Below are 13,514 nucleotides of genomic sequence, written 5' to 3' on the forward strand. Positions count from 1 at the left end.
TAATTAAACCTTTCTCATACGTGCTAGCTGGGCGCTAATTGAAATACAACCCTCGATGGGGTTGTAGGCTGCCTACTAAGGGCATGGAAATGTGAGTATAGAAAATTGTTTTAAACATTAGGTTTAGCTTACTTAGATAGCTTTCTGTAAGTTTAGAAGCATCAAAAGGCTTCCCACAGATATCCTAAAACTTTGGTTCCGATAAACGGTGTTCACGGCCTTTTTTTCCTTGCAACAAATGAACGCTGAAGCAGCAACTCCTACGGCTGCACCTACCTGCTGTCTACGCAGTGGGCGGATAGTAAGGCAATAAAGAAGCAGCGATATCCACACAGATGATTGTACTTCAGGCTTGTTGAAACATAAATAAAAATGGCACTGCGAAAAAACGTCAAATGTACGCTGAATCGCAATCTGACAACACTTTGTTTCTCAAGGTGTGACTGGGGCGCAGCCTAAGCCAGTGCGAGCTGCAAGACATGTGCATTTGTAATTTGCCATTTCGCAGCCTTCTGAGTTAACAACCGCATTGAAGCTTCCTAGGAGTTCATTATTATCCTTGAAGACAAACATGAGGCTGCCGATTTCACTGTGACTCCTTCATGTTGCTGAATTGGTTCTAAGCGGCTGTAAAGACTAACTACAACGTTGAGTAATGTACTCTTCTGTAATTGGCACTCTTTCCGCCAAAGAAACGTTTTTACCTGGAAAATAAATGGAGTATTGTAAAATGTTTACATCGCGTACTGCGCGTCACCACTGATTTAAAGGGGCACTGACACAAAATTTTGAAGGCGAGATAACTTCGGAGATAGATTGATGGGAACACATATACATCATCTGCAAAATATCAGCGGCGAATACAGCCTAGAGCATATTTAAAATCAATTTTAAAGTGTGCGAAACACAACCGAGCAGCCAGCGGAGGACGACGCGCAATCGACATCCCGAAGATATTGTGTAAATAAACAACATCGAAACACGTCACTAGTTTGTGTTTGCCCATTCCGCACTGCCGGCATTTTTCGCCGGCTCGCCCGGCTCGCCGCTCCAATCAGAGGGCCGGAGGGCGGAGTTTCTGCTCTCGAGAACGAACGACCCGATCGTTGGCGGCGAAGGCGCCGTGATTTCGTCAGCTCATCGGGCAGCTGGCCGCGACCAAAGTTCTACAGCGATTCCAGGCACTCTGTTTCTATTACTGTTTATTAACATAGGATGCGAAAACGCGCCGGACGCACGAAAAGCCCACTGAGCTAGCCGCACGGTCGCTGTGCAGGCGGCGGCCACGGCTGCGAAGTGGCCCAGGCTGGCGCAGGTAGCTCGAGTGATAGCTTGTTACCGATGCACGAAATTGTCCCCAAGTCCCGACCATGGTGGCTTACATAAGAAAGGAGTTATAGATGCGATGACGGGTTACATTAAAAATTGTCATCCGCACCGCTTACGAGAGCGGCACTCGAATATCCGCCGCAGTGCTAAGCCGAACAAATCTGTAGGCGGACCTGTAGGCAGACCGGCCGGCTGCTCCCAGCGCGCGTCTTGCCACCCACCGTCTCGAGCGTCGCGCGTCGTTCTTTAGCCGCGGTAGCATTTGCACTCGCAGCGCCTGCGTCACATCCACGGTCGCTTTTTAATTAAGCGCCTCACGAGATCAGTACGTGGGGGCATTCGCAGAAACTGCCGTCGATGCGGATTCGACAGTGCTACGGCGGCTCTGCTCTGTGATATCCCTCCGACGGTCACGTGGTCAGCTTTGTTCACACAAAATCCACAAAATCCACCGTTTCGCGGCACTCGCTGAAATCGAAACTGCGACTGGCCGCATTGAAAATGCCTCTAATTAAACAACCGTAGCACGCTGAAGCAAAGGAGGTTTCTACAGGTTATAAGTAGGTCACTAGCTACTTATCGCAACAAAAAAAACAAGATACAAAATTTTTGTGTCAGTGCCCCTTTAAGAGATATTAGTGAAAAATATTGCATAAATGCAAAATGCCGGGATTGCAAAAATGCCTGCATGTCTCTATCTGCATGTCTGTATCTCTTTGTTATCTAGCACGTAGGTGACACAATAAACTGAACTAGATGCGCCACTACAATTGCACAGTCGCGTTTCTTCATTGCGGCAGTGTGCAGTGTCCAGCAATCTCAAAATCAAACAATGCCATTTTATGTCTTCTGAACTTCACCAGAAAGTGGCCAGCGAATCGCCAAAGCTTCGTCTTTTTCCCTTTATACCTGGACCAACTGTTGAAGTACATGGTAAATCTTGTCATCCACACATAGGAGTATTTCGGTTGAACGAAACTAGTATTCGGCCTTCACAGCACCCTGATGAGGCAGCGATTTCATGTCTTTTGTAATAAACTGCAACCAAAGATTGTCCATGATACCAGCTCACATAAAACTTCCCACTGTTGCACAGTCGTTTTATCAGTCAAACACAACATAATTTGTTTTTGGATGCTCCAGGTGAGGCAGAAGTTGTCACCACTCTCGGTAACCATACATTTCCTCTAAAGGCGTAAGTATTAAAAGCATATGAGAATCGTTAAACATCTACAGCTTTTGCGGTTTCGTGTGCAGCCAATGCAATGACCAACTTGTCTTTGGGGTACATTCTACTCTGATTTCTCCCAATATATTTACACTATTTAGAGCTACACACAAGGCTTTTGCCGGAAAACGCATTCTCCTACCAAAGGATGCGAAAAATTCTGAACGAGCAACTTACAACCGCCCTGGGAAATGGAGGATTTCTGCCATGTTGATTATAACAACTATTGCATGTTAATTCCAACGGATGTATTGTAGATGTGGGCTTGCATTATACTCGCTTAGCGGGCACAATGGAAGTTGTTCATCGCTCCTGGCTGCAGTAACGTTAACAGGTCACGCCGGTAAGGTGACATGAGTGGCTGCCGTGTAAGCTTGTGTACAGACACAAAAGAACTGTAGATGAGCATATGTTCGCTGCTCGCCTCGAAAACTCGTGGAGCGATTGAATCGAGTTCGCCAAAAGTATTGATAGGTTTAACGTTTCTTGCTTCGTCTGGTACTTCTCCACGCATTCATTCCGGCTAACCATTCTGAAAAAGAATAACAACGCCCAAGCATTACTCCACGATGCAAGCTTCGCTTTGTGCCGATTGGCAGCCATATGTGATCCCCGTTCTTGTTTTCCGCTTAGCCTTCAGCTTAGTTCTTCCCTGTGAGTTCTTAGATAATTGTTTCTGCAGCGTAGAAGAGCTATCCGCGGGTTGTGCATTAGAGCAGTGGAAGAAAACTCAGATTCACGAGGAGGATGTTTATTTACCACTTAAGGGGAGGGCATATTTACCACTTTCACTGGCTCATCCCGTAGAGTACAGAGCCGGATGCACGATTTGCCCCCAGTTTTCAGGAGCGTGAATCTGCTTCCTCTGAGTGCAGATTGTTTTCAGTGCTTTCTGGAATAGTCGCAGTAATAAAAACTTCTAAATGTTAGCGTGTTTACGATAAATGAGTGAGTCTTCCGGAAACAAACGTTTAATTCAGCAGTGCGTCATCATGACCGTTTATATAAAAAAGAAAAACAACGTAAAAGCGCGCTCTACATCGGCTTCTTTTCTGAGTAGGAAACTTTCCAGAGCTATCTCTACGAACATCGGTGCACCGCAGAATGCAAAGCAGAACATCACAAACTAGGCGGCAGCATTTCAAGCGTCGTTATAATTATGCTCTGACAATGGCAAATATTACACTGTGACAATGGCCGAATTTATAATGCGTATATAACTATGGCTCCAGTGATATTGATATCGGCGCATTCATGACACCGATTTTAAGCAGGCTGGTCACAGAGAATAACAAACCCTCAAAACACGACCCCAAAATATATTCAAAATTCATGTTTACCGTAAAGCACGCATAGGTTACGTTAAACATACATGACCCGCGACAAGCTTCGCTCCCTGGGCCGCTCTGGCCCGAAGCATTTCCACCGACCACCATCGGCGAAATTGAACGCCGCAGGGCTGTCTGGCGGCATCTTTGCCATTGGAGACGAGGAGACGGAGTGCTTGCAGTTTCCGCACAGCTTGGGCCCTGGGCGAATACAACCTTCGCGCCTTCGACCGCTACTAGCATGAACCCACATCGATTGTTAGCTATCTTTTCGATTTTTGTGCTTCATTGCAGGGTTAGACCCACATCGTTCTGAAGTCCCTCTTTTACTGACATTTCTCTCAGTTGCTAAGTAAATAAAAAAGAACACATTGAATCAATCCTACAACCTTAAGGTATAATATACTTTCCTTTTTTAAAAAGAAAGCCCTCAGAAACCTCTTCCTGAGTCTGCATAATATCCCAGAACTGAATTCATAGCACACAATTGACCCATTCGTTATCCAAGCACTAAGGATCACAACTTATAACATGGTAATAGAAATTGAAATTTAGAGGCCTGAAATCAGAGTACGTAACAAGCGGGGGTGGGGCGCTCTTGCTAAAGTTTTTGTTGCAAATGATACAAGGCCTGCTTTGGTTATCCGCAGCTTCTGCTCAGATCAGGAGGCTTGGTACACTTTTCTTGTGGTCTCAAAAGAAGTATCACGTTTCGAAGTTGTTACTGCGACAAGGTTGAAAAAAAAAACTAATGCTGTGTAGTTCTTTGCGCATAAGGAAGGGACAATGACGTAGATAAGAAGTAGGTGACGTCATTTCTCAGAGTTGCTCTGCGGATCGGCAGACTATACTTTTTGAATCGTTACTTAGGGCGCAAAACTGCGTACTCAGCTGCAACAAAATTGGATGTCCAAGGTATATGTTTCAACACAAGTTTTCAGTGTTAGAAAGGAACAATGAGCGCTTCGTCTGGTGAACAGAAAGTTAAAAAATCTATTCTCCGATTCAAGTAACCACGCTTGATCGAAAGCTTTATTGTAGAGCTGGGAACTTAATAAACTCTTGTTTGTGCTCTTGTGCTTTTTCTGAGCGCTATGCCAAAAATCTTTAAAAGTGTCGAGTATATGCGTTAGGTTAGCGCGTTTGCTTGTGCCCGCGGAGTGCACGGAGCGTTGTCAGCTAATGTAGAATTACGAATCCGCCAGGCCGCTTACGATCAGTTGTAGCTGTCTCTTAAAATCTAGGAGACATCGGCTGAGTTTGCGCGCAATGCATAAGAACCAGACGTAGGGCAGCTTATGATGGGGTTCGAATTGTAGATTGACGACGTTTTAATATAAAAAGTTGTATTGACTAGATTATTTGTTTGCTCCAATATGCTCTGCGATTTCCAGTTATCATAAAATTTGTAAAATGTTTCTTTTCGTGAGCAGTGATTATTGTCCCACGTTATGGCGATGAATGAACCTTTATTGGAGGAGATGGCGCGATCGCCTAGAATAGAAGAAACGGGTGCAAGATAAACTTGGTAAAACTGGCCCAAGTCTGGCGAAAGCCGCAAAGCAGCCTAGTGTAGTGTAGTGTCGTGGCCAATCCGCTGAGCAGACGGCAGAGCGCTTGCGGAAAAGAAAAAAAGTCAGTTAGGCATCACGTGGCATCACACGGAGACGACCGCAGGGATGAAGACCACCGCCAAAACAAGGTGAACTGGGCAAGCGCCGTCTCCCACAGCTCCACACAACACAAACGAACATACCATCAGCGGAAAATGAGAGCCCACCAGAGTTAGCGAAGATTTTAAAAATGCTGGAATTAGTGCTGTAAGAAAACAGGACTCTGAAAGCTGAAATCGCAAAACTAAAACAAAACGGGTCGCCCAATATGCACAGCACAGCCACGGAAGTGGAAGTGACGCAGCACTCAGACATTCAGGGGTCTAGGCAGACCACAAAAGCTGGCCAAGAAGAGGTATCACCCCCAGTGAAAAAGAGGGCCACAACCCAGAACACTCAGAAAGAAGGCGACAACAAGCCATCACAGGAAAGATACATAGATGAGGAAGTATTAGACAAGCGCCTACAGGTAGTGGAAGAGGAGGTAGACCGCAAACTTAAAGCCCTACATACATCTATTAGTGACCAGCTAGAGCTCACATTGGAAACATTTGTTGGCAACAGCAATGCACGGCTTGCCATACTAGAAACCGCACGACTCACTGAAGGATTGGGAGGACAAATTGGACCGATCAAAACAACCAAACCATATGCAAGGCCCCACGTGGCAGAAGGAACCAGAGCGTAGCATGACACTGCGCAGTCAACTAAACATGGCCACTAACAACAAATACATAGTCTGGCAGGGGACCTACAGGGTATTCCTTCGCAAACGCGGAAACGTAGCCCAGTATATAATAACCGAAGAAGATTCAAGCAAGCCAAATGTCATATACTTAAAAGAAGCAGCAGGCATTGCCAAATTACCCAATTACAAACCATTTGGACCCATAAACAATACCCATAGCGAGGGCAAGAGTGTACATTTCCCACGTTAATTAAAAGGAACATGACTGTCATACACCACGATACAGGCCTTGATACAATCGATCATAATTTGACAAATCATTCCCGTCAAGAAGAGAAGAAATGGCAGTCTATTTGTACTAAATATATAGCAGTCCCAGGAGTAAACATAAATTATCTCGGCTATTTCGAAAAGTATTGGAGATCATGAAGAAACAAGCTCTGATTATCACTGGTGATTTCAACGCACATCACCTGAACTGGGGATACAAAAAGGAAACGGCCAAAGGCAGAAATCTTTGGCAGGATGCATAGGTAGCAGAGCTCACACTAGCAACTGACCCGAGCTACTCTACCAGGCTTGGCAACAGTGTCTGTAAAGACACGCCCCCGTATCTGACCTTCACTAAAACATCGGTGGCCGCATAGAATGGACTAGTTTGAAAGAATATTTACGCAGTGACCATTATATCGAGAAAAAAACATACTGAGTGCTCGGCCAACCCAAAGCAAACGGGGTAAAGAGATTAAGATTGTAGAATGGGATAGGAATGGGATAGGAATAGGATAGAAATAGGATAGGAATGGGATAGAATGGGATAGGACATTCTAGATAGACAATGTTGACGAGTCAAGTAAGATTGTAAACATAGATGAGTGGGTGGAGCAACTGCAGAAAGACGCCAGCGAAGCGACTAAGACAATTCTTGAAGAGGCAGATCTCCAACAAGTAGATGCCAAACTACTGCATATGTGGGAGGCTAAACAAAGTCCAGAGAAGAGGCTGAGCAAGCAGAAATTCAACCGAAGTCTACGGAGACGAATAGCACTTCACAGCAGAGAGATCGAAGACGTCACCAATCAGCTCACAAGACAAAACTGGTATAGCACATGCAATAGAATGGATCTGCAAGGCGAACCTGGAACATCTTCCGTCATCTCATTGATCCCCAGCAATATAAGACTTCCCAGAGACAAAGACCTAATAAGCTCATCCACGGATACCCAAACACAGATGACGACCTAATCAATGAAGGTAAGTACAGGCACATTGGTGGGGACCCAAAAGAGAGACAAAAACCACACGAGGGAATACTTAACCCAACATTAGATCAACCGATCACAACAGTAGAAGTTAGGGATGCCATACAAGATATCAAGACAAGATCTGCACCTGGACCGGATGGCAAGGAAGGAAGGAATAGTACAGGAAAGGCAGGGAGGTTAACCAGAATACTGTCCGGTTGGCCACCCTACTCAGGGGGGAGGGGATACGGGAAATGAAAGGGAAAGAAAGGACAGCGGTACATATTAAAGGAGAAAATGAGAGCAAGAAAAGTAGAAAAAACACAAGGCGTGTCCAGGGAACTATAAAGGCGGTAAAAACAACGCACACAAGCAGAAAATGCACAAAACTAATACGGTCCACTGATAAAATGGGCGAACTAAGGGCACTGCACTATAGTAATGTCCCTACAATCGTTCAGACAGGCCTGTGTCCTTCAAAAAGAGCAGTAGGGCTTTTATAGCCTTTTCGTCCTGTGTCTGACAACGCCTATGGCACAAAATTGTCTGCGCTGTAAAGGGGAGGTCGTCGAGTCGGTGAAGTGCGGTGGAGAGCTGTTGCCTCGGCGTTATGAAGCGGTCACAATGGCACAGAAGGTGTTCAATCGTCTCGTCGGTGGCGCACGCATCACAAGCAGGGCTGTTGGCCATTCCAGTGGTGTAGGAGTAAGCACCGGTGAAGGCAACACCTAGCCACAGGCGACAAAGTAAGGTGACGTCCGAGCGTGGCACGTTATTACGTAGGTGGCGCTGCAAATCTGGGTCGAGCGAGTAAAGACGAGCGTTGGAGAACTCGGGTGTATTCCACTTAACGAGAGTGACTTGCCGGGCAATGGACCGCAGCGACCTTGCTGCATCAGTGCGTGATAGAGGGATGCAGGTCAATCTTGCACTTGTGTGGGCGCGATGAGCCGCTCTATCCGCGTGTTCGTTCCCAGTAATGCCACAGTGGCTTGGGAGCCACTGGAAAACGATATCATGTCTATGCCTGACTAATGTGTCATATAGCACCGGATTTCAGCCACAAGTTGTTCGTATGGGCCGCGGCAGAGGGCAGATTGGATGCACTGAAGAGCAGTCCTCGAGTCGCATAGCACAACCCATTTTTCTGGCGATTCCCGCTGGATGAATAGAAGGGCCTCCCGAATAGCTGCCAATTCAGAAGCGGTTGACGTCGTCGAGTTTGAAAGCTTAAAATAAATTTCGGTCGACTTCTGTGGTATCATAACAGCGCCGGCAGAACTGGACGTGGTGACCGACCCATCCGTGTAGACATGGACCCGGTCTCTGTACGCCTCATGTAGAAAGAGTAGGGATAGCTGTTGAAGACTGCTAGGTGGAAGGTCCGCTTTCGTTTTTATTCCCGGGATGTTTAAGCGCAGTCGTGGCTGTGACAGGCACCAAAGTGGCGACGAGGGCCGAGACGGAGGTGTATAGCTCGATGGCAAGCTCCCACTGTGAGCGGCAACCACCATACACATACAAAAAGATGCCTGCGGTCGTGTTGAAGGCAGGGATGCAAGGTGGTAATGGGGCGACCGGGTGAGTTGCCTAATGTGTACCCTCAGTGTCTCCACTGTCATGTGGGTTGTGATCGGGTGATCCCTTGCAACGCAAATTGTGGCCACAGTTGAGGCGCAACGCGGGAGTCCGAGACATGTACGAAGACAATGGGCCTCTATGGCCTGAACTGCTAGCAGGTTGGTTTTACATGTGTTGGTTAATACAGGCAGGCTGTAACGCAAAACACCGAGAAACAGGGCATCGTATAGGCGTAACATTGAGTGCACGGAGACACCCCACGTCTTTCCGGCCAGAATCTTCAATAACTGGAACACTGCAGTTAGCCTTTTTTTTTCAGGTATAAAACTTGAGGAGTCCATGATAAATCCCGGTCCACGATAACTCCCAGAAAACGGTGACTTTTGACGTAAGGAATATGTTGTCCATTTAAAGAAATCTTATACTGCGACATTTTTTTGCGGGTGAAAGCAACCAGTGCACATTTCTCCGGAGATATTTCCAGGCCCTTTCGATGCAGGAACAAAGATGTTAGTGTTGCGGCTTTCTGAAGTCGGGCCCGAATCTGAGGGCGTGAAACTCCTGATGCCCAAATGCAGATGTCAGCAGCACAGATGGAGAGGTGGACGTTGGTTGGTAATGCGGTAGTGAGTCTTATCAACGTGAGGTTAAACAATGTAGGGCTAAGCACACTTCATTGCGGGACTCCACGAGAAAAAAAGTGCTGATGTTGAGCCATCTAAAGTCTCAAAGAAAAAATATCTTCCTGATAGAAAACTTTGGATCCATCTAAATGTCCGTCCACCGACTCCTGCATCTTGTAGGCCGCCCAGAACGGCGTCATGTATTACGTTATCGTACGCTCCTTTTATGTCTAGAAACAAAGCGGATGACAAACGTTTGAGTGATTTGTTGTGCTGTACCGATGTGACAAGGTCAATTACGTTGTCGATGGATGAACGTCCGCGTCGGAATCCAGCCATAGCATGGGGATACATTTTACGGTGCTCAAGTTACCCTTCCAAACGACCTAAAACCATCCTTTCCATTAATTTTCGAATGCAGCTTGCAAGGGCTATAGGACGATATGATGCCGTGTCAAAGGGAGACTTTCCTGCTTTAAGAACTGGGACCAGGCGGTCAGCCTTCCAATCCTCAGGGACCAAACCATCTTGCCATGAATTGTTCAGCCGATACAAAAGAGTGTGACGGGCTTCTTGGCCGAGGTGACGCAGGGCGGCGTACGTCACTCCGTCTGGTCCTGGTGAAGATCTACTTCGGCACAGATGTAACGCCGCATCGAGCTCTTCCATTGAAAATGGGACGTCCATGCAGGAGTCGCGTGATACGGGGACGACGCGTATGTCCGCTTGGCTGGTCGAAGCTCGACCATTGGCGATTCTTAATCAAAAGTCCTCCGCTACGTCGACCTCTCGGCGTTTCTGATGAAGCGCCAAAGCACTGAAAGGCCGACGTTGCTGTGTTGTTGTTCGAAGGCCCCTGACAGTGTTCCAGATGTTAGATAGAGGTTTCCGAGGATCACGTTTCTCGCAGAACGATTTCCAGCGCTGTGCTTGTACTTGTACGATGCGACGTTGAATTTTTGTCTGTGTACGTCGGGCCTCCCGAAGGTCATGAATAGACTTAGTGCGCCTGTATCTTCGTTCTGCACGACGACGAATATCTCTGAGATGTTCTAGCACTTCGTCAAATTCTGTAAGCTTAGGATGCACCCAGAAAGAACGCATGGAATCTTCCGCAGTGCTGGTTACGGCACTTTCAAAAGTCGAGGAGAGCCCTTCGCAGCAGAGATCTTCCATGCGAGATTTAAACCTCTTCCAGTCTATTCGTCGAATGGTTTTCCCAGGAAGAAAACCATCAAAGCCCTCGATCCTCAGGTATGTTGGAAGGTGGTCACTTCCACGGGTTTCCATGTCTGTGAACCATTGAATGCTGTCAATGAGACTTCTGGAGACAAAAGCCAAATCCAGACAGCTACTTACTATACGTCGTACCGCGAAGAAATGTTGGGCTGCCATCGTTGACACCGCAAAGCTCATGACGGGACGCCAGTGAAACCAGTTTTCGACCTCTTGGATCATTTCTGTGGCTTCCCCAGAGCATATTTTGGGCATTAAAGTCCCCCATAAGGACCCAAGGACCAGGGGTGTCTCTGATGATTTTGTCTAATCTGCTGGAATCGAAGCGTCCTGAAGGAGATAAATAAACTCCTATGAGTGTGAACGAGACACTTTTCCTCTTCACTGTGAGGCACATGTATTGGTTGCTGTCATGAGGTTCCACAGAATTGAGGTTATATGTTAGTTCCCGTCGGACGAACACCAGAACTTTACTAGAAGTATCACTAGCTGGTGACGCAAATGCTTCATATCCAGAGAGCCTGAATGCGTCCGTGGCGTTCGGTTCGCAAATGACGATGATGGGGAAATTGTTTATAAACACAAACTGTTTAAAGTCCGAAAAACGGGGCTTGAGGCCTCCTGCATTCCATTGGAGTATGGTGGCGCGTTTGACTTCATCCCGAAAGGATGTTGAATTAGAGGCCATGATGCTCCGAAGGGGCATTAAACTGTGGTAGGAGCGTTGCAGTAAACCCCAAAATGACAGGTTACAGATTCAGCATGGTCTCCCGAATGGTTTTGAAGAAGCTTGGTGTCACGGAAGCAAGGTGGGACCGGAGGGATGTAAAAAGGGCTCGTACAACTTCTGAATAGTCGTCTACCTTGACTTCCATTGAAGGGGCACGACGCTCCCTCAAGACGTTGGCGTACTGATCGCGTCCGCGTGGAACTGTAGGAGTGGTGCAGGAATCTCGTGGTTCCGGTTGTGCAACGCTGGCGTTAGGTTCCGTGCTTTTTGTCACCTTTAAGGACTCTTGCGGAAGCAGGACCGGAAAACTGTCACTGTCTGGTGGCGGTGGAGGTGATTTGGGTCCCTCAATGAAAGCCTTCCTCCTGTGTAGTGCGCTAACGCGAAACGGGCACCCGCTGAAACTTGCAGGGTGATCGCCGCCGCAGTTGGCGCAGGCAAAGTTTTCCTTGCATTGCTGAAAGTCATGCGGGCCACCACACCGTTTACAGCGTTGCTCTTCTTTGCAGAATTTCGCGACGTGCCCAAAGCGTTGACACTTGAAGCAACGTGGAGGGGTATCCGTGTAATCGGCCATTGCGTGCCTTGTAAACCCGAGGTTAATCACGTTCGGCCGTTCAGTGCTTGGAGCGAACGACAACACTACGGCATCAAATGGGGTCGTTTTCCAGTTATCTCCCGAGGAGCCAGTCCGACGCATAATCCTTCTCACATACAGTACCCCTTGAGGCTTGAGATAGCTCAGAAGGACCGGATGGCGTAACTAACAAACCAATAAGAAACCTGGATAACGACTCTGTTGAAGCATTAACCGAATATATTGCTAGGATAAAAATGAGGGGTATTTGCGATGTTCACACAATCTGCGATGGCTGCATGCAGCAGCGCAGAAACGAACAGTTCGCAAGCTGGCAAGCTGGCCGATCAACCTTCTCCTCTTCTTTCTCGAACCGAGCACCGTCCAGTGTCTCTCGTCGTCTTCGTCGTTTGAGTGTATTTGGAGCGTCACGTAACATGACCCCCCCGGCGGCGAAATCACCGTCCCGGTATTGGCTAGGAGTCGCTATCGGCAGGCGTCCGGTAGACCTTGAGGCGAGATACGTGAACGATGTCCGATGAAGGAGACGCTTGGGATGTGGAGGGCAGTAAAGGAGAAACTTCGTACGTGACATCCGTCACCTGCCGCAGCACCTGATAAGGTCCGGTGTAACGGGGCATCAACTTTGCGGAAAGGCCAACACGGCGAAGACGCGTCCACAGGAGCACCAGAGAGCCAGGTGGAAAAGACACAGTGCGGTGCTTGTCGTCATAACAGGACTTTTGGGCCACCTGGGAATCACACAACCGCGCGCGAGCGACGTTACGTGCCAGCGCAGCCCGCGTAATGGCGTCGTGGGCGTAGGCTGTCGGTGAAGAAGCGGGAGCAGGCAGTAAAGTGTCCATTGGCAAAGCTGGTTCTCGACCGTACAACAGATAAAACGGGGACTAGGTGGTGGTATTATGGCATGAAAACTTATAAGCGAATGTTACGTATGGAAGCACGGCATCCCAGTCTTTGTGGTCAGACGAGACATGCATGGCCAGCATTTCGGTGAGTGTTCGATTAAAGCGTTCGGTCAGACCATTTGTCTGGAGATGGTATGCCGTGGTCAACTTGTGTCGGGTGGAGCACGAGTGAAGCAGGTCGGCGACGACTTTGGAAAGAAAGGAACGACCACGGTCTGTGAGGAGTTCCCGCGGAGCGCCGTGCTGCAAAATGACGTTTTCTAGGAGGAAGTCGGCGACATCAGTGGCACAGCTTGTTGACAGGGCTCGGGTGATAGCATAGCGGGTCGCGTAGTCAGTAGCAACCGCAATCCACCTATTGCCGGACAGCGATGAAGGAAAAGGGCCAAGGAGGTCCAAGCCGACGCG

This window comes from Haemaphysalis longicornis, unplaced genomic scaffold, assembly GCF_048455015.1.
Source record: "Haemaphysalis longicornis isolate Haplotype H1 unplaced genomic scaffold, Haemaphysalis longicornis Haplotype H1 scaffold_40, whole genome shotgun sequence".
Classification (NCBI taxonomy): domain Eukaryota; kingdom Metazoa; phylum Arthropoda; class Arachnida; order Ixodida; family Ixodidae; genus Haemaphysalis; species Haemaphysalis longicornis.